Here is a 21,712-nt window from a genome sequence, read left to right as displayed (position 1 = left end):
AAAACAATATGAAACAAGAGAGAATGTCAAGTAAACCAAACAAAAAATCTCCTATGATGATTTAAGCCTTTCAATTAGATGGTATACCTATATGATGAGACAAAAAGACCTTGCCGACCCTGTCTCTAAGGCCACGAGCCGCCACTGCGTTTAAGTTTATTTGATATAATAAGTTATTACGCCTATGAATCCTAAAATTGTAGATTGCATTTCTAAAATAGTTTTCATTTAATCTCTCTAATATTCGATTATAAATTATTTTTGATAAAATCGGCATCACGGCGCTAAAACTCTCATAGAAACTGCATTGCCTATGTTCCCTATACTGTGAAGTCAAGGTGGGACGGACTATAGTATGATATACATGCCAAAAAATCATTATTTAAAACTAAAAATCGACCTATTTCGGGATTTATTTCCAAAAGCGCCCATTCATAAAATAATGAATTTATTTCATTTGGATTTGCTACACTGTATAGACACAATAGGGAACTTGCACATTTTTTTATTACATAATAATGTTCAGTTTTGTATAAAAATGAGATTTCCAAAATTTCACGCTTCAAAAACTCATAATAACTTAGAAGTACAAATTTAAAGTCTTCTGTATTTTAAAATAGTTCAAACGACCCGTGACGTCACATAGTTTAACTATATGGTTCCGTTTATGGTTATATTTAGGTATATCCTTCTGCTTCCTCTTTACTTTATTGGCCTCCACCTACTTGGGTATTTGGCCAGCTCGTCGTAGCGGAATAAAGGAAAACTATTTATATTCTAATGACATTTATCGTATGTCGTTGTAATAATATATACCAGTTTTTTGAGATTGGAGTTTGATATAGTTATTAAAGGAAAGGAAAGAAGGTTTACTATGGAAAATAAAACCATTTTGTAAAAGTACAAATTTTCTATGAATAGTTCAAACAATCAAAAACACTTGAACGTCACATAACTGCATTTTCTACTGACGTTTATAATGTCTAATTTAAAATTATATACAATTTTGTTTACTTTGTTGGTTCAGAATGTAAACATATAGGCCGATGACGTCACGACGCGTTTTGGGCTGGCTGGTATAATTTGAATTTTTAATCGTCTTAAGGGGCCAAACGAAAAACAAACAAAACTTTTTTATCTTTGATACATGTTTTAAATTATGTTCTGTTGTGATTTATAACATTTTTTTCGAATTTAAAATTTTATGCAAGTTCCCTATTCGACAATCCTCAAATAAAAATATAAATAAAAATTTACACAAAATAAAAATTTATTTTTATGAGTTTTTTTTTTAAGTATCTCGGTATTAAAGTGCGAAATATTCACTAAATATTAACATTCCACCGAAATAACAGTTCCCGTCCATCTTTACCTCTACGGTTAAGCCATAATAAACGTGAGCAAGGCGGCTGCTGGTGTATAAATTCTGCATAGCCTGCTCGTTCGAGAATCGGCGACATTTTGTCGGGCTGCGGCCGGTAGGTATGTTTGTTTCAGGGTTTTAGATCAGTGGCGCGGGCGGGGCGTATAAAAAAGAAATCCCAGGGAACGTTGGTACGGCAGGCCGAGTGAAATAGAAAAATGTAACAGAAAGAGATAAAAACTGAGGACGGGATTCAAGGCAACGTGAAATATCGAAATTTCTCTCAATTTATGATCCTTAAATTAATACCAAACCCTAATTTATTGTCTCTGTACATTATTTTTATTGTCCTGAGGAGCGTGGATCTTTTTCCCTTGAATTGTCGGTAAAATGACAGAATTCAAAGAAATAAAACAGATCTCAACTAAAAGGTCCATTATCTTTTATCGATATTATCATGTTTCAATGTTTTTAAATAATAATCTTAAAATAAATGTTTATGTTTGGTTTTGCTTACAGTTTTTTGTATCTTGTAATAGAGATTGTTTTAGTTTTTTTTTACTTTTTAAGAAAATCATTGGCGTACTTTTTTTTATTAATATAAGGTTATAATATAATTTAAAAAGTTGTATTATTACTCCAGGTGAGATAGCCCATAGGGATTTTAACCTGTAGGGGAGGTCAATAGTAGTTTAAATTTAAAATCGCGACTGAATTCCGCCAAAGCGTTAGCTGCGTACATTTTCTCAATATCTCCGCCATTTTCAACTTTTCTCGAAAAATGTTAGTGTTACAAAATTGACTTGACTTTTCTATGATCTTTTAGGCACTAATATTTAATTTTAGCTGGCTTTATTTATTTTTAATAACTTACAACTAAACAAATGAAAAACACTGAATTTATTCTTTTATTTTACAAACTACTATATCTAATTTATTTATTACACCAAATCTACTAATTTATCTAATTACAAATTCAAAAAAATATACCGTGCCCGTTACATATCAAAGTACACCGACGGTTTCAAATTCACAACTGAACTCTAATTCCAAAAAGGTCTATTTATATAGTTATGTACAATTAGTCTACTGATTTCCAGAAACATCGAAAGGTAAATATTATTTATAGAACAATAAAAAAAGGTTTATCGATGGCCTTCTAGATACGCCGATTGTAAACAAGTTTCTTTTGTCTCGTCCACAGAAAGGGTCTCAGACAGTTCGCCGCCAGAAACTAGTGGAAGGGTGATGGGGAAGCATATTATTGAATTGAATGTCGCCGTCATTTATTATTAACCTTACAACAAAATTGTACATAACAGAAATGAAAAGAATTATCTTCTTCTTCCTTCTTGTATGTAGGATTTAAAGCCTGTTCCTTCTTCAATATTAGCCTCTTAAATTGTTTAAGTTATCGCACCATCCAGTGGCGGCTGGACAGTGGCTCGGCAGTGCCGACCCACACATTTATGGACACATTATAGATTTTTTTAAATATTTAATTTAATCAGAGTTGATGATATTCGTTTCTGTGAAATAAAAAAATATCTGTGGGATAATACAGACTAAATATTCATTGTTTTTAAAAGAATTCGAACGAAGAGACTTTTCAAATTAATAATCCTACAGCCATGCACCCGATTGCAATAGGCCAGCTTCGGCAAGCCGTCCCCAGATTGACGATTTTCTTGTAATAAGAAGCTATGGAATATTAGCCGATAGGCAACCAATTATACATTCCCCGTATTCGTTTGAATGGCAAATCTGACAGATACCAATCTGCCGATCGGTGATCTGCAAACGGCAGCAAGGCACGTACCTAGCCACGTACCTTGCTAGCGCGCCCGGGATGAAACTATGAAATAAGTAGTTTTACGTCGTTTAATTTTATTGATATTGTATGTTTTTTAAGTTGCCAGGAATTACCATTTAGGGGACAGGGTGGATCGAAGCATTCGTTAAATCAAGTTAATTATAGAGAATAAATAAAATTGTTTAACAAATACGATCTGGAATTTTCTAATTTACTTTCTGTCTCGAAGAGATTTAGCGGCGTACCTAAAACAGCGCAGAATGAAAGAATCAATTAGCAGTTACATTTTGATCCTTTTCGGTAGAAGTAGACGAAACTACTGATAGAGGTAACATGTCGTTCGCAATTATCAATTATTGTTCTTCGATACGCGTTACGTCTAATATTTATGAGAGGTTTTTAGGTTTTCAGACGTGAGTAAAAGCCATAAGACAGAATATATTTTTGGTGTTTTAAAGGACAGATTAAAATTTTTTGATATCAAAAATAAATTGGCAAGGCAAACTTATGACGGCGCTGTCTTGATGTCCGGTGAATTGTATGGTCTCCAGCAGGCAAAAGTTAAAACTATTGCACCCCCGCTTTATTTACTCACTGTTATAAGGCATTTACCTCTTTGACGATTTAAAATTTAAAAGTTACGCCAAAGAATTTTCAAAATATCTATTAGACAAGTTCATTAAAAATTATCCATCATCCTTTAATCAAATAAAATAAGAAAATGAAATTTTATATGCTGATCCAAATATTTTCGGAAGGTGGGATAAGTTACAAAATATGTATACTTTTATACACTTCAATTCATTAGGTACAACAAACTGTTCCCGAAATTAATAAATTATTGTTCTCAAATGTGGACAAATTCTGCCTCAAATGAACGGGATTTCTCTTGTCTCAAAAGAGTCAAACGTATTGTCGAAACACCATAAAACAAGAGAGAATGTCAAGCTTGTCTCAAATGTCAATAGAAAAAAACTTTTAAAATCTCTCCAAAGCAATAATAAATTGTACAATGACGTTATAACCCATTTTCCTACTTCGAAACAACATAGACTAGAGTTAATTTATAAACAGGTTTAGCTTCTAAATTTATAGGAAAAAACAAAAAAAAAGACAAAAAAAAATAAAAAATAATAAAAAATAAATAAAAATAAACAAAAACCAAAAATCAGTGCATGCGTTCGCAGGTCTCGCTTGGGAACGTTTGTCATCGGTGTACAGTTTTCTTGGGCCGTGGAACGCGTGACTCACCGCCAGATGTTTATTTTTACTTGTTTTTGTTTGCGAGACGGACGTATCTGAAATGAGTACGGATGGTACCTAAGTACAATTTATTATGATAAATAAAAATATTAGCATAGTCAACACCCCGAGTGAAAACTGCGTTGTCTTTGTCATTAAATTCTGATAACTTTTGGTAGACTAAATAAGCGGCGATACGAAATTAATAATCAAAGTTATGCCTTTACAAAAACACATTATTAGAAAAATAAGGTGAAAAATGATTCATGTTACTTAAAACCGTGATCGATAAAAATATCGTATTACCCTCAAATTCAACTTGTCGGCATGTTACATTTTTGTTTATTACATATTACATTTTTGTTTATGCTTCAAAATTAAAAACGAAATATGCAGATAGTGTTATTTTTTATGACCGATCAGTAGCGGAGGGATTATGAATTATGACCTGCAGTAATTGTACATTATGATTGCGATCCTGCAGTAATTGTAAATGATTGTGATCCGAGCAGTAAATTGAGGAATATGAGTTATGACCGAGCAGTAGGGGAGAGATTATTTTAAATATGTAGGTATTATGTGCAGAAATAAAATACTCAGTGTAAGATATCTTTTTATGTACCCGCTTATGATCAAATTCGATGTTTTCGAAAGTCATACCGCTACGACACTAGGGACGTGTAAGATATTTTTAAAACGTTACTAGTTACAAGTGCAGAAATACCGATTTTAAGTTGCCTACCTAATTCAGTACAAGGATCAGATACATCAGTATTTTGTAATCAGTATTTGTACTCAGTACCACTGAGAACGGGTATCAAAAGTAACCGTTACGTGTCCGCACTGATTTTGCCCGTCTCTATTCGCCACGTCCATAGCCGACGGTTGGGTTGTGTTGTGTTCAATAGGGCTTTTCATTCACAGTCATTTGTTTCGAGCTTCTGTCATGTGTCACATAATATTAATATATCTACGTCATACGTCTTTGTTTTGTATCATGGTATATGCCAATAACGTATGACGTAGATATATTAATATTATGTGACACATGACAGAAGCTCGAAACAAATGACTGTGAATGAAAAGCCCTATATGCGGTGCGCTAGAAAAATAAATGCACGGGTCACCCGACCCGACGGCGCAAGTTTGTGTCTGGCTTAGGTTCAATTTGCGTCGGGCCTAAGAGTTGCAACCGGAAGTACTGGTTTAAAGTCACCGAAATAGTACAAGCGATATATTATTGGATGCACCGTAGGAAGACGAACACAAATATATACTTTCGGCTTTTATATCACTTTCGGTTAAAAATATGTAATAGGAAGTGCCACATTACAGTCACAGAAATAGTACATGTTATAATCAACCATCGCGTATTGAAAAGTCGAGCTCGAATATTTAGTTCCGGTTTGATTTCATTTCCGGTTAAAAAGTTGTGACCGGAATCGTATCTTATATCAATCGGCGCAAAGTTACACAAACAGTTCAATAATTATCGACTCACAGTTCTACATATTAAAACTTACTCACTTTCAGTAGTAATTGCACAAGAGCTCTAAAATTATTGAATTTTTCCCGAGTGTCACTTTGACAGTTTTAATTTCACGAGCCGAAGGCGAGTGAAATTATGTCGAAGTGTCACGAGGGCAAAAATTCTATATTAATTTTAGAGATCGAGTGCAATTCGTTGTGATTATTTCATGAATAAAACTGTTCAAACCCAAAATTTTATTGTAATTTATTTATGTAAGTACAAATTAGTACGATTAAACACACAGTTGTTATAAATATTTTACGGTTGAAAGTCATCACTTTTATAATTTTTAAAACATTAATTGTCATTAATGTCACTGAATGTATTTATTCGTAGCAGCGAAGGGCATCTGACGTAATATACTTGACGACGGGAAATTATCAAAAATTATCGATTTAATTTAGATTTATGTAGCTTTCTATTGGTCAGAATCTCCTATGAATGAAATAATCAGTAGTAATTGCAGAAGAGCTCTGAAATTATTGAATTTTTCCCGAGTGACACTTTGACAGTTTTAATTTCACGAGCCGAAGGCGAGTGAAATTATGTCAAAGTGTCACGAGAGCAAAAATTCTATATTAATTTCAGAGGTCGAGTGCAGTTTGTTGCGATTATTTCATGAATAAAACTGTTCAAAACCAAAATTTTAATTTAATTTATTTATTTAAGTACCATTAAACACACAGTTTTTATAAATATTTGACGATTGAAAGTCATCACTTTTATAATTTTTAAAACATTAATTGTCATTAATGTCACTGAATGTATTTTTTCGTAGCAACCAAGGGCATCTGACGTAATATACTTAACGACGGGAGATTATCAAAAATTATCGATTTAATTCAGATTTCTGTAGCTTTCTATTGGTCAGAATCGCCTATGAATGAAATAATCAGTAGTAATTGCAGAAGAGCTCTGAAATTATTGAATTTTTCCCGAGTGACACTTTGACAGTTTTAATTTCACGAGCCGAAGGCGTGTGAAATTATGTCAAAGTGTCACGAGAGCAAAAATTCTATATTAATTTCAGAGGTCGAGTGCAATTTGTTGCGATTATTTCATGAAAAAACTGTTAAAAACCAAAAAATTTATTGTAATTTATTTATGTAAGTACCATTAAACACACAGTTTTTATAAATATTTGACGATTGAAAGTCATCACTTTTATAATTTTTAAAACATTAATTGTCATTAATGTCACTAAATGTATTTATTCGTAGCAACGAAGGGCATCTGACGTAATATACTTGACGACGGGAAATTATCAAAAATTATCGATTTAATTTAGATTTATGTAGCTTTCTATTGGTCAGAATCTCCTATGAATGAAATAATCTATATAATTTTCATATAATTTATATACACAACTATTTATTTATAATTTATGTTCGTCATTTATATCACGCGACATTAATATAGTATGATACGACTGAGTCCGGTTCATAAAAAGTTATTATTTATTATAGTCCTAACCTGTTCTGGAAAACTGTAGATAATTCTAATAGTGGTTCCATCCGTTCGCTGAAGGATCTGGAGAAATCTAATGGTAAAACTCGTTCTGTTGCTACACAGGTACAAACTTCCAGAAATTAGTGGAAGGTTGTTTACCGTTGAAAGTATGGCGTTAATGTTCATTGATTAGGGAACTCGGCAGACGGTTTATTACGCAAATTTACCGTTTACCAATTTAAACGTTGCCAAAGAGAGATAGAAAATATATAACAGTGAAAAGGAAAGAGAGCACATTTTGTACCCTACAGTACTGTAAAATTAATAAACGTTTACTTTTATGATAAAATCGGTCGGACCAACATGTCCCCAAGAATATTCAAGGGACACCGCCATGCCAGTGTGCGCGGTAGACCTGTTATTAAGTTGGTTAATTCATACAATGATAACAATCTTAACAAAACGTGATTAGACCACTACATAGTAAAATTACCACGGCACTGATCGTATCAACTCCAACTACAACTCTGATTACAAGGTTGTAACAAATATAAAACGCTCACTATACTACTCGCGAAGTCGATAAACGTTCAGCGAGTACGAGAGTGTAGAAAGGCACCTCATGTGACTTCGCTGCGCCTCGGTCTACTTCCATTCGGTGGCGGTTTTTGCGATCAAGTCAAAGGAACCGAAGTCGATATCGGTATTTGGAGATTATAACGGTGTTTTGTTATGCATGCCACAGTAATTAGTTCTTAGGAAATTGAGGTAAAGAAAGTTTGGAATTTTAAATATGTTTGTTTAATGATAGGAATATTTAGATAATTATAATTTCCGAAAAGTCATAAGTTTGAGTAGGAATATTTTTGAAAGAATGACTGTTTTGTTTTCGAATGTAAAGAGAGGAAGGTGGGGAGATAAATGTTTCTGATTGGCTAGGCACTTTGGAATGGGGAAAGTTTGTTGGAATGTTGAGATAGTTTTGGAAAGAGGAACTCATTATGTTATTGGCATCGCTGAAGAGCAGTCAACGTTTTCGTGGATAGTTAGATAGCAAGTACCAGTGGGTGTTTTGATAGTGGAGAATAGAGCTGAAAAGTGGAACGAGAGTCAGATCAAATTGAGACGAAATACCTCTTTGATTCTGTATTATTGTGAGAAGGAGAGGAGAGAATTTTTGGAGTTTGTGTTTTGTTGGAGAATTGGTGCTGGTATGCTGATAGATTTGAAGCTTGAGAACGGAGAGGGCTTTGATGGGTAGCCTAACATAGTCAACGAGGGAGAGCTGTTTTGGGTCAAGAGAAGACATCAGAGTGAGTGAAGCAAAAGGTCAGTCAATTTATGTGAAAGATATTTTTATGTTCGGAAACTAAAATTTTGAGTAAAAGCATATGAATTAAGATTCCAATATTTCAAAAAGTAAATAGGAAGTATAGGTAATTTGCGAATACCTAAATTTGTTTGTTTAGCTTGTTTTAACAAAGTCATCGGGAACAAACCGATAAATTGTTTTTTAACTAGAATAAATTTAAGTGGTAAAAATTTTCATTCGGACAGCTGTGTCCATAGATTTTAAATTTGATCGATTTTTAGAGTATTGATTTTGATAATAAAATTCTGTATGCTTATTTTATATTTCTATTTAATTCCTTTTCCTAATATTTTTTCCCGATTAGAACCAACTAAGAGATAATGAAACCACGAGAGAAGATAAGTATAACGTAAGATAATTTAGATATTTTTTTGTATTATAAAAAGGCACCCTGAGATTTTTTATTAATTTTTTTGTATGATTTGCGACAATTGGATAAGTGATTAAATAATTAATTGGAGTAATCAAATAAAGATTAAGTGATATTAAAGTAATAAAAAGTAGATCATAACAGTACATATATAGTACATATATAGTATGTACAGCTGGTTCCAAAAAAAACTGATACGACTCTTAAAGCGTATTTTGTAGAAAATCGAGCAGTGTACTTTCTTCTTCTTCTTCTTTTCGTTTTTGGTCTCGCTGCAAAGCAATTACCAGCACGATTTATAGGCGATCTTGATGTAGTCTGGCTCTAAGCCATATCAAAATCGCTGACTACATTCTTGTAAAAAGCTTCTGACGAGGTGTGATATAATGAATATGAGTTTAATTATATTGAATTTATTATATTTTGAAGGATAAATACTAATTCTTTACATACTGTCACTGTCACTGCCAAATTTTAAAATTTGTCAGATAACTTCAACCTCAAAAAATGGCTGTTTGTTTGTTTATTTTATTATTTGTCTGTCATAATAAATAGAATATAATGTCAGACCAATCATACACTGCTCAAAATGATCAACTCTTACTAAGAGTCGTATCAGTTTTTTTAGGAACCAGCTGTACATCGTATGTGCTATTATCATTATTATAATTATATTTAGTACATTTATTTCTACTAGCCACCAATGATTGGTTTTGATTGGCACGAAGGCTATAAAACAGTACCTGAGAACTGTTATAAATGAGCAGTGAAGCAATGTACAAATGTACAGGAAATAAAGTGCCGCATAGGAAAGGCAAGAACGGTGTTTAACGAAATGAGCTCCATCTTCAAAAACCACAACATATCCCTAAATACAAAAATGAGACATTTGAGATGTTACGTTTTCGCTGTATTATTGTACGGAGCGGAGGCATGGACGCTTACAGACACCAATATTAAAAAACTTAAAGCATTTGAGATGTGGCTTTATAGATTACAGTATCTGGGACACGTTATGAGAAATCAGCACCGTTACTCCCTGCTGCAGTCTATATTGCAAGGTAAAGTCAAAAGTAAGAGAGGACCCGGTAGAAGGAGAATATCATGGCTGAGAAATTTAAGAACATCGTTAAAGAAAACCTCAAGGAACTGTTTCGAACCGCAGCGAGCAAGGTTATGATTGCCAATATGATTTCTTTCATCCGAAACGGATAGAAACCAAAAAAAGGAAGAATAAAGTCGACTTTACACTACATGATTTATCATGTGATTTGTCATATGATTTTTCCCATGACGAGCCGCATGACAATGCTTATGACAAAACGAGCCGTATAAACAATGCAAAATCATATGACAAATCACACAGTGCAAACATGTAAACTTCACTTCATGACCAAATCATATGACAAATCACATGATAAATCATGTAATGTAAAGTCGACTTAAGAATCTCTTGTTGTCAAAAATCTTAATGTTAGTGCCAGTCTATCTTGTTGTGAAAAGTATGTTAATAAATATTCAAAATCAGTAAGCGGCATCCTGGTAAAGTTTTAATATTGGCCACTTATTTGTTGAGATTTTCCACCATTGACGCACCGAACGTTATTTCCGGTCTTCAGTTAGTAAATATAAGTAGTGTTCGCGCAGTACAAATCGAGCATACCCAGAGTAAGTTCGGGATTAGTTTCCAATGCGCAGGCGTCAACGTAAACTTATCCTGGACATGCTCAGGATTTTTCGCTCCGCGAACAATTTTCGGATTCGCAATGTAATGACGGGTTGCATACATTAAGGTTAGAGAAGGAAGCTTTTTGTTGTCTCTTTCTTATTTCGAAATAACGCTGTGTCTAGGTACACGCTAACGTGTACGCAATTAAAAAAGTTAGGTACACGCGAATTAAACTTCATTAAGCCAGTGACGTCATTATTTAGCGTGCGCAGTGACTTTATATTTTGGTACACGCTATTTTGATATGTTTGGTGTTTGTTGTTTGTTTGATAAAAAATATTTTTATTAAGGGAAGGGGAAGGGAAGCAAAACTATTCAGATATTTCAAACTTAATTGTAATAAAACAATATGCATGTATATAAAAGTATATTATATTCAGGTTAGCAAAATAAATATTACTTAACACGATATATACAAAATACTGTTAAAATAATTATACCAGTTTATATTGGTGTTTATTTTTGCTGTGGTGTTTATTTTTATTTATACAGGGAGTTGCACTTGTTACGATTTTAATAGAAAATTGGTTATAACTTTGTAAATACCCTGTATAACATAATAAACCTTTATATTTTTGTGATGTGGAAGTTAAGAAGATTTCAAACATAAAATAAAATATAGGGTGTTCCATTTAAAAAACATAACTTTGGTCTGCCCATGGACGTATAAATAAAGATGGACTAGGCATGCTCTATTCTCTGTTCACCGAAATTTGAAGCCAAACAGTTTATAGGCGCGAGGAAGGGGACGAGGTGATAGACTGTGACATTTCCTTCTTAGTCAGTGGCGTACCTTCCAATAATTGAACGGTATTTGAAACAATTTTTTTATTTGAATAAATGATTACTAATGGTATTTTTAGTATCGTAAACATATACAATATAGGTAATATAATAACATACAAGAAAATTTATAGAAATTATATTGTAGATTCGAATAAATAAATAAATGTATTTATAATACTACAAAATTTACTTTATTTCACAAAATTATTAAGTTTTATTTATTTATTTATTTTATTTCAATTCAAGGATAACGTAATATCATATCCCTGTGCTACGTCAATGGATGTTGTTTATAATATGTACTTGATAAATACTTACCAATGAAATGACAGTTGTGGATGTAAATATGCAGTTTTCCTGCATACGACACAGTTACGCACCATGATTAAGACACTTAACGATTACGATTGTTCAATTCAAAGTCAAAATACGCTAACAAATTCACTCAAATGACACAAAAGGAAATTCTGAAATTATCAAAATAAACGTAAACAACACGAGACGCCACGTTCCTTCTTCTTGAAGCACTATGATTGGTTGATATTACCAGTGGTGCCAAGTTTCACAAATAGTTGAAATTATCAGAATATAGTTTCATTTAATAATTAAAAAATTAATGTTTTTCTTTTAATTCCTTGGTTGCGGAATAAGTATATTTAGAAATGGTTTCTAGTAACTAAGTAATATATTTTGATTTATAAATTAAAAGTAAATTATACTAAAAATTGAAAATTATTTTAAATATTGACTTGAAAACAAAATAATATGACAACGTCAAATTAAGGATTTGTGGCTATGACTGTGACGATCTCGTGGCTTCAAGTAAAGATGTAAATAAACCGGTCCATCTTTATTTATACGTCCATGGGTCTGCCACTATATTATCCAACTCCGCTGTAACATTCTAACTAATTTTAGTAATTTTGTAATATGAAGCTTAAAGTTTGCTAAACATTTTGTTACTAACTTTTATTGCTATCTATTACTCTAGCGGATCTACTGAGTTTTATCACACTAACCAATTGCCCCGTATATTTTATCTTATTACTTCTGCTACCCTTAAATTAAGGGCCTTAATCACGAATTTTTGTCTCTTATCTTTTTCATACTGTTTTAAAATGTTGTTAAACTAATTAAAAGAACTAAATAATTGTCCACACTCCATAGTTAATTAAAAAAAAACACTAAACAAGTAAAAAAATAAGGAAACTCTTTATAAATCAATATAAACATAGGCGATTATGTGTAAACATAACGCGATTAGACAAATTCTAACCACACTCTGACACTCACAATACTTACAGATACTTTACCACAGCATACACGCGGCTCAAATTAGCGTGTACCAAAAAACCCAGTCATAGTACACGCTAAATAATGACGTCACTGACTTAATGACGTTTAAGCGTGTACCTAACTTTTTTATTTGCGTACACGTTAGCGTGTACCTAGACACAGCGTCGAAATAAATGTCAAAAAAAATGCAAATGCAACAAATTTGTATGTCAACAAAGAGAAAAAGAAAAAGAAAAGAGAATAAAGGCAACAGGCAAAGGATTAACTTTCTATTCAATAATTCAATGCCTTTCTTAGAAGGTAGAAATTTGATAGTCTTTCTTTATTATTTCCACAATATAATGTGGTTATTTCCACTCTGAAATCCAGCTTACATTTTTGTAGAGTAAAAGATTGTTGATATGTAGATATAAAAATTACCTTTAACTTCATGAGGGTTGAACATTATCTGAAGGAAGGAATAATTTAGTAAAACAATCATTTCCAATTTTGATATCTATGTATTGAATTTAATGGGTTGTGGCATTGTATTATGGTTTATTACACCACAAAAATAATGAAATATAACAAGACACAAGAAATAGTTTCAGAATAAGTTTGATGTATTGTTTATGTTTTATTATATTCAATAAGAGACTAATTTAACTCATAAATTAAACTGAAAAATAAACCACAAGAATATGTAGGTACTTATAAGTTCATTTAGATAGAAGAAATTAAGTAAAAACAGACTACAATTTATTACTGTAATACATACTACCGTAATAGATAATTATCGAATATCGAATGAAAATAATACTTGAAAAGGTACCTACTTATTTATAAACATACGAAATGGAAAACATTGACAAAAACAACAAAAAAGCTTTAATATAAAAAATATTAAAATTTGTTTGAAGAATATTTAAATGACACAACACTTTACATAATTTCAAAACTTTAAAAACCAGAATCTACATCTACAAGTTGTTTAACAAAACAATATTTTAGGTTAAGAATTGGAAGGAGTAAGAACAGAATGTCAAGAAATTCTTCCCAAATATTTTGTGCGCCTGTGCGAACTTAAAATCCGAAACAAAATCCTCGAACGTCGAGAGCGTACCCCGGGCATGTTCAGGATCTTTTTTCTGTACTGCGCGAAACAAGAATCTACAGGTCGAGCAAGTCTCGTAAATTTCACGATTGCGAGCCACGCTTCACGCAACCGTGTTTGCGTACTTGTGTTTCGAGTTGCGTGGTCGTGCGGAGTTATATTTACCAAATTTAAATATAATCGTTTCTACTGATTCATAATAATATATGTCAATATGGCTACTGGGTGTAAAAGATAAATGTTATTCTATCTGCTCTTAATGAGTTTTAGATAATTTTAGTTGTATTTCTTTGTAATTTTGTGTTGTACAAAGATTAATTTAACATTTTCTCTGGAAGTATTAATTTAGAAAGATAATATGCTTCAATGGTGTCGTGTTTTGAAGTGTGAAATGCAAAGTACCTAATTGTGATAAAGTCAAGATAAAGTTCACTTTTAAACTGAACTAAATAAGGTATCTGAGAGACAACAATGGTTAAATGCAATACAATGTACAGGTTTTACTAGCGAAATGAAAATTTTCCTGTCCTGTCTGCTGTAATCATTTTATATCTGGTAAGTTACAATTACAACAGTAACGATTTTTGAAGATGTTAACATTTTAATCTTATAGGAAAACCAGCCGACTTAATCGATAATAACAATCTCCAGATTGGGTTCCTTCAATAAATATGGGCTATAAACACAATGAAATAAGTTCCCCAAAATCTAAAATGGAGTGCTATCAAAGGAGAATTAAAGGAAAAAATATTCATATTGAAATTATTTATAAGGCACTGGACTGTCTTAAATTCTACAATAATACTAGGTGGGTAAATGATTTTAGACATTTTTCATTAAGAGTAGATTAAGATTAAGTAGATTTTCATTCAGTAGATTTAAGACTTGTTTACACGGGTAGAGTAATGATGCAAGTACTTGATAGAGTAGAGTAACTCTACCTGTAAAAATGCTCAGCACAGTAGAATAGCTGGTAGAGTGTATAGTTGGAGTTAAAGTAGAGTGACTAGCAACCTATGGCAAAGTAACTACTCTATGACCACCACTACTGCCAAAATGTCTACTCGGCTGCACACTCTACCCATGGAACACGCTCAATTATGGCAGAATAGAGTAGGTAGGAGAGTACATGGGGGCGCTGTCATTCTGGCTGGAATTGTGTTTTGTGTAAATAGTGAAAATGAAGTTCACCGAAGATGAAACTTTAAAACTTGTAGAGCTATAATACGGCGAATACCAGTGTTTATGGAATTTAGGTAGTGTATACTACAGAAATAAAAGTTTGCAGCAAGCTGCGGAGGATGAAATCGTCGAAAGAATGGCAAAGGAGGCTTTGGAGTAAACGAGCTTAAGCAAAAAATTAAGAATTTAAGGTGCACTTATAATCAAGAGTGTTTAAAAATACAAAAATCGGTTTCACTATACTAGCATCAGTACTATACTTGTACTCTCCTCATGTGAATGGTATCAAGCCATTTTTGGTAGAGTACTACCTCTACTCTCCTCAAAACTCTACCCATGTAAACAAGTCTTTAGAAACAGTGGAAAATGAGGTAGCTAGTAGAGTAGTAGTAGAGTAAAATATACTGGTTTAGCAAATTACAATGTTTTAAGTTAATACAGTAGCGATCAACAGGTAGCCAAAACGTGTTCCTGTAATTTTGAATATTTTTTCGAAGTATTTGGCACACGTATTCGTAAAATAATAAAGAATGGCGGTACAGAGCCCAATTTGAAAAATATATTAATATGTGGAAATTACTCTGTAATTATACAATATTTAAAAAACGAGCCTGTACCGCCATTAAGAAGAACAAAAAAATACACTTTCTTCAAATAAACTTTTTTATCCGATGCCTAGATTTTGTGTAATTTTGGAACTACTAATGAAATAAAAAATTTTAGTAGTTCCAAAATAACACAAAATCGGATAAAAAAGTTGTATTTGAAGAAAGTGTATTTTTTGTTCTTCTTAATGGCGGTACAAGCTCGTTTTTTTATATTGTATTTAATTACAGAGTAATTTCCACATATTAATATATTTTTCAAATTGGGCTCTGTACCGCCATTCTTTATTATATTAAGAATATGTGTGCCAAATATCTCGAAAAAATATTCAAAATTACAGCCGCAATCTTGGAACACATTTTCGCTACCTGTTGATCGATACTGTTTCCTCTTAAGATAGTTTTAATAGTTATTTATGATATAAGTATTAAAAGTACAATTTTAAGACGCGCATGTGAAAGTTAACTTGAAAAAATAATTTTATTAATGTTTTGACTTCCACATCAGATGTCATTGTCAAAATACAAAATATTCATTATTATTAGGTTTATTCTAGCAAACAGTCAAACTAGTCAAAAACCGTCAGCAAACAGTTGGTCAGTAAAAGAACATAATACAGTCACCAGTGCGATCCCCTCTACTCGCGCTGGTCCACTATTCGCTGATGGTTTCAAACTGTTTGAAACTGATGCTAGAACAAACCTATTATTATTATGCATATCATTATCTGTAAATAATATTTCTTCTGATTGTTAATTGTAAAGGATAGAAAAATTACCATTTATTTTATTTTTTTTTTAGAATCAGCTGAGAGAAGTGGTCTACAAAAAACCAGGAAGGAAACGGAATATGTGGCTACGAAAGGCAAAAGAAAAGTTTACAAAGCAAATGTGACACATTTTTTTGAAATATTTAGGAATATTAGTAAATTGCATTAAAAAAATGTATGAAAAGATTTTGTTCAATAAAAATGTTTATATTTATCAAGGATGTATTAATTGGTATGGCCACATATCGTCAGTGATGTAATAATACATCCTATCTGTTTTTTTTCATGAGTTTTGTAAGAGAAACTAAAAACTTGTCTTAGGGTCACCTCCTCTTTTCATATGATATTTTTTGACTTGTTTTGTAGTAAATTAAACTATCTATGAACTACAAAACAAGTCAAAACTTACATATGAACACAGGAGGTGACCTTAAAACATGTTTTTCCATCTCTCATACAAAACTCATGAAAAAACAGATAGGAGGTATTGTCACATCAGCAAGGATGTACAGTGATGAGTGCCCTAATAACCGGCAAAATATGGGCAACATATTTAGTTGTGAGATAAAAAGAAATGAAACTAGTCGAGCTGGGAAATTTAGCGAAATTAACCTTTAAATTTACGTTATATTGATCCCACCTTTACACATATCGGAGGAGTATGTCAACTAAAATTGTCACTGTGACAGTGGTAGTTTCCAAACTCGTCTGATACGTCTGAAGGTGGTACACAATCAATACAATCTAAATGTATACAATGTCTTTTTATCTCACTACTTAATACATCTTTTGTGCTATTTTGCCGGTTATTAGAGCGCTCATCACTGTATTTCTGGTATATCCAGGGAATGTCTACAAAATATATTTTGAATGTCCAGAGAACATTCGTGGACATTCATGGAATGTTCCAATAAGACATTCAGGTAATGTTTAAAATGCTGACACAGGATTTTCCTGGGATGTTCAGGGAACATGTTTTCGGGGATATTCCAGGAATTTTTCAATGTCTGTGTACCTTCTATGGACCTATATGGAATATTTTGGTGTTATTACCGCCGCACTCCACTTGCGATTTGTAATCAGGAAGATTGAACACATTTTTTCAAATACAAGTCAATCCATTTGTGACTAAATAATCATGGATTGACTTCTATTTGAAAGAATGTGTTCAATCTTCACAACTACAAATCGCAAGTGGAGTCCGGCGCTTAGGGCTACTTCCTCTTTGGTATTATGTATTATACTACAGAAATCAGGAACTTTCCTTCTAAATATATGTATGCATCTTGGCCATCAAACATATTCTTCGAAACATTTTTTTAAGGGGTTACATAGGTCTTGTGGGTAAAAAAAGTGACTTTTTAAAAAAAATATATCTCGAAAACTAAAATTTATTTTTATTTATAATTGGAACATGTAAAAGTATAGTACTTAAGGTAGTCTCAAAAAAAGTTTCAGCCAAAAATATTCATTTTTGTAGAGTTTAAGTTTTTTTTGCGTTGGCAGCATAACTAAGTCCAGTCTCATCTGAAATCAAAAAGTTTCTTGTAGTTTATACCTCTGGCTAGAATATGAACGAAGGAATTAAAAAAAATGAAATTTGAAGATTTTACATAAGTTTAAACACATTTTTGACCCCAATTTTTCTCATTTTTAAAGTAGTTTTTTTTTATAAAACAAAAATGACCTCATCTAATAAAAAATCCTTTGTTCATTCACTAGCCAGAGGTATAAACTACAAGAAACTTTGATTTCAGATGAGACTGGACTTGTTATGCTGCTCACCACAAAAAAGGGCTGTTGTGGAAAAATTGCAGTCAACTCTACAAAAATGAATATTTTTGGCTGAAATTTTTTTGAGAGTACTATACTTTTACATGTTTCAATTATAAATAAAAATAATTTTTAGTTTCCAAGATATAATTTTTTTAAAAAGTCACTTTTTTTACCTGCAAGACAACAACTTGTTGATTTCAAATTGTAACAGTTGTTTTGCAAAGTATGCTGCCCTCTTGTATTTTCTGTGTTATCTTCATCATACAATTACTTCATCTAAAAATTTTCTGCGAAAAAAAAATAAAACAAAAGTTTAACCACAGAATCAAGTTACACAAATTTTCAAACACCTCACCTGATACAGCGTCTCAAGTACGATTGCGCGAATTGGTAAATATAACTCCGCACGACCACGCAACTCGAAACACAAGTACGCAAACACGGTTGCGTGAAGCGTGGCTCGCAATCGTGAAATTTACGAGACTTGCTCGACCTGTAGATTCTTGTCTGCGCGAACACCGAATTAAAAATCCGGAGGGTGTTCAGAGGGAAAGATTTGGACTCCGCGAACGCAAAATTTTGTAATGCGCAGGCGTTCTCCCTCTGGGTATACCCAGGACGTACTGCGCGATCAAAGCTATATACAAATAAAAGCAGTACCTACCTGCTGTCACGACATCCCTATTGGGCTGTTCGTAGCAACTGAGTGGAAACAAAGATTCGTTAAACAAACGATTCGTATGGACGTTCCTGTGACGTCCACACTGTTGATGCTAAATTACACGTAATCTTACATTACACATTCCACGTGTCTGGACCCGGCTTAAGGATTATGAGAAAGAAAAAGAAGCATATGAAAAAGCAAGAAATCAAATGGAGATAAACCAAATCAAAATCGAATACATACTTAACAACAGATGATAAAAATTTACGACAACTTGAGATAACGAATAAAAACAAATCAAAGAAACAGACAAGTTGAAGGAAGTACTTAGAAACAGACCAAGAAACAAACGGTTTACATAAACCACCACCTTGGGCCAAACAGAAACCAAATCTATTATTATAACGCCTTTCTCAGGGCCTTATTGGCAGAAATATTGCCAGAAATTGCAACGAAATATTTCGGAGGAAGAGTAATAAAATTATCGCTTTTATTGTAGTCCAGATGTGGTTCAGAGAAAGTACCTACCCTTTTGACGATTTTTACGGTCAGGTATCTGACAAGTTTTTTAAGTAAACAGATAACCATAATCTCTATGTTTTCCGTATAGTGAGTTTGGTGCAGTGGCGGATCTACGGGGAGGGAATATGGAAAAATTTCACCCCTAACAAGGTCCAAAAAAGAAAACAATTGTTGAAACATAGATATATTATTAAGGGGATAGGCGCAAAAATCGGTCCAATGCTATTTAAATGCATTCATTTTTTTCGAATCTTGAGGAAACTAATAAGTATTTTTGAAAAATTTAAATGCAGAATGAAAGATTACATGTTGGTCTGAAGCTATTTCCTTGTGGTATTTTTATAATTAACTACATATTTAGATGGGAAATAAGCCACAATTAAATTGAAAAAAATAATTTTATTAACGTTTCGATGTCCAAATCGGGTGTCGTCAAAATACAAAATACCACTAAATTAAACAAAAATGTTGTTGCTTAGTAAAAAATTCTTCTAAGACATATTATACATTTTAAAGTAGAAGACTTTAAAATGATATTGCCAATATTTATGAGTTGCGTTCCTGGGACGACTTTACTGAAAGATAGTTCATTCGATTACATGAAATCAACCCCAACTCAAGAATATCCGCCACATTAGATTACATTATTACTAAGGGCCGAAAGTCCCTGAAAACTTCTATAATGTTTATTTTAATAAGTTACAGGGGTGAAAAAAAAGAGAAAGTTTAGTGTAATTTTTAATTTCAAATACAGTGATGAATACGCTAATAACCGGGAAAATAACGTAAAAGACGGAAAACATATTAAGTTGTGCGATAAAAAGAGATAAAACTAGTAGAGGTGGGCCATTTAGCGATCTTCTTCTTCTTTAAGTGCCATCTCCACGGCGGAGGTCGGCAATCATCATAGCTATTCGTATTTTAGAGATGGCTGCGCTGAAAAGTTCATTTGATGTACATCCGTACCACTCTCTCAGGTTGCGCAGCCACGATATTCTACGTCTCCCTATGCTTCTCTTTCCTTGAATCTTTCCCTGCATAATCAATTGGAGCAAGCTGTATCTCTCTCCACGTGTAATATGTCCGAGATATTCCAATTTTCTTGTTTTGATGATATTTAGGATTTCCATTTCTTTATTCATCTTTCTCAGAACCTCTTTGTTTTTAACGTGTTCTGTCCACGATATTTTCAGAATTCTTCTGTACACCCACAGCTCGAATGATTCTAGTTTTTTCGTTGATGCAGCATTCAAGGTCCAAGCTTCCATTCCATAAAACAGAGTCGAGAAAACGTAGCACCTAGCCAACCTAACTCTTAGCTCCAACTTCAAATCTCTTGTGCAGAGCACTTTCCTCATTTTGTTAAAATTTAGCGATAGTAACCTATAAATTGACATTGTATTGATTGTTTCGAACGATATTGAGTTTCAGACTATCGGACGAGTTTGGCAACTACCACTGGACAGCGACAGTTTTCCTCCTTTGATACATCTATGGGTAGGAAACAATCAATATAATGTAAAGTTGTATGTTACTATCGCTAAATTTGCCACATGTACTAGTTTCATCTCTTTTTATCTCACAACTTCTCTATATATTTTCCATCTTTTGAGTTATTTTGCCGGTTATTAGCGCGCTCATCACTGTATTTCATTCAAAAGAAACTTTTTATTTATTCTTAATTCTAAGGCACTTTTGGCCCTCTTTATTTATGTAATCTTTCACTCTGCGTTTAATTTTTTTTTAAAATATTTATTAATTTTCGAAAAGTATGGGATTCGAAAAAAATGAATGCATTTAAATAGCGTTGCACCAAGATTTTTCGCCAACACCTTAACTATATTTTAATTGAAAACACTTACGAGCGTAGGCGCCAATATTTTACGGATATTCCTACTTTTTCTTTCTTTGCACGTAATCTCGCTGGTATCGAGACGTAAACATTAGTTGACAATTACATTATCATCATTAACTTAAAGATGGCTTTTGAATGTTCTTGGATAACTGTTACTTTTATAATTGCTTAAATTATGATTCAATTAATTAATATGATTATTTTTTCACTAAATATGTATTCAGTGATTACAATCATTTAAATACTTTACAATAAAAACTAATGATCGAGAAAAGAGAAAAAGCGATTTTTTTA

The 21,712-nt window shown here is 32.6% G+C and overlaps 1 protein-coding gene and 1 long non-coding RNA gene across 3 annotated transcripts in view; both read left to right on the top strand.

The window, feature by feature from the left end:
* The window catches only part of LOC114324528 (protein furry), a 274,530-nt gene that overhangs the window by 143,447 nt on the left and 109,371 nt on the right, over positions 1-21,712 (top strand). The window lies entirely within an intron of this gene.
* On the top strand, positions 13,706-16,815 carry LOC126885928 (uncharacterized). The gene is made up of 3 exons (XR_007698500.1): positions 13,706-14,599; positions 14,658-14,852; positions 16,634-16,815. It is a non-coding gene; the product is annotated as an uncharacterized LOC126885928 (long non-coding RNA).

Source organism: Diabrotica virgifera, chromosome 6 (assembly GCF_917563875.1).
Source record: "Diabrotica virgifera virgifera chromosome 6, PGI_DIABVI_V3a".
Lineage (NCBI taxonomy): Eukaryota > Metazoa > Arthropoda > Insecta > Coleoptera > Chrysomelidae > Diabrotica > Diabrotica virgifera.
The sequence above is the reverse complement of the archived record's forward strand: the minus strand, read 5'-3'. Positions and strand labels throughout refer to the sequence as shown.